The sequence below is a fragment of the Zootermopsis nevadensis genome, unplaced genomic scaffold, assembly GCF_977971745.1.
Source record: "Zootermopsis nevadensis isolate Lab colony 2312 unplaced genomic scaffold, Znev_1.0 Znev_ptg000007l, whole genome shotgun sequence".
NCBI classification, from domain to species: domain Eukaryota; kingdom Metazoa; phylum Arthropoda; class Insecta; order Blattodea; family Termopsidae; genus Zootermopsis; species Zootermopsis nevadensis.
In genome coordinates, this window is record NW_028259139.1 from 14,666,343 (window position 1) to 14,667,704 (window position 1,362).

Sequence of the window (1,362 nt, forward strand, 5' to 3'; positions counted from 1 at the left end):
GGACCCACTCATCCCTGGCGCTTATTATTACTACTGACGACAAAAATATGAACTCGTAGTTCATGGCATGAGTAACAGCCCGAGTGGGTGTGGAAAGGATCGCCACTGTGGTCAGCTTCCGATGCGTCTGCTCAGTAGCGAATTCCTTGAATCTTGTCTTTTGGCAGATCCTCAAATGGACAAGAAATTCTCGTTCTTTTCTACAACCCTATGTTTCGTCATGTTCACGACAACTCGCCAGTGACCTTGTCGTGAACCAAATTACTCCAGTCTACATCCTTTCTCTTCAGTTCTTTTAATATCCATTTTAATATTATCCTTCTATCTACACCAAGGTCTTTTAATAGGTATGTTCCTTTCGGGGTTTAGGACTAAAACTTCGTGTGCACTTTTTATCTTTCACATACTACATGCCCCGCCCATTTCATCTTCGTTTTGATAACCCAAAAATTAAATCAGGGTTAAAAGTTATTAAACTCCTTATACTGCACCCTGTTCCATAATTTTCTTACTTTCTTTCAGAGCTGAACTGGCGACAAATACCCGTTATTTGGTTTGCTGAGATGTAAAATTGACGGCCTGTTTTTTTATAATATTAAACGTAATGTGTTTCGGAGAAGATTTTTGCCGTTTTCCATCACGAGAAATGGCTCTGTACCTAGGCCGGCATAAGTGGCCTACGGGGTCTCTCTCCCCTAGGATAAAGCAAATGGAGCTTAAAGCTGCCAGCTCAGCTTCGTCTAGTGTCGAGGTATACAATTCGTATTGTCGTGCATGTCCTCGAAATTTACTTTAAATTTCAGAATTAATGTAATGTAATTTTTATAACAGATAATTAATTGAGATGGTCAATACTTTGGATTCCAGGTAACACATTTTGGCTTTAAAAGTGTTAACGGTCAATTGCGCAGACTCAGTTGCCACTGGACTAATCGTAGAAGGAGGTGTTCGAAATCCTTTCGTTCTAACCCCCACCCCCCACCCCCACCCACCCCAATCGCTGAAAAGCAGCATGTTCCCTCCACCTTTACTGGTTTAGGGGATATTAAATTGCTCCAGTACGTAGTTAAATGCAGCCATCGCTTTGATTCGTATGGCAAATTGTTGTCATTTTATGGACGAGTGAAATAAATAAATTTTCGTAAAATTCATTATTGATTTGTTTTTTCATACATAAAATTCATCTCAGATAAAAAATTAAGTTCATCTGTTGTTGTACTGGAGTTTATTTTTGTAGTTCCCATAATTATTTTTCAGTTTAGTTCCGTCACCCTCAGAAATCTACCGTCCGCGTTGGGCACTTTCCGGACAGAGCCTGCGTTTATAAACAGTGCCATGAAAATTGTTATGGCTGAAAGTCTG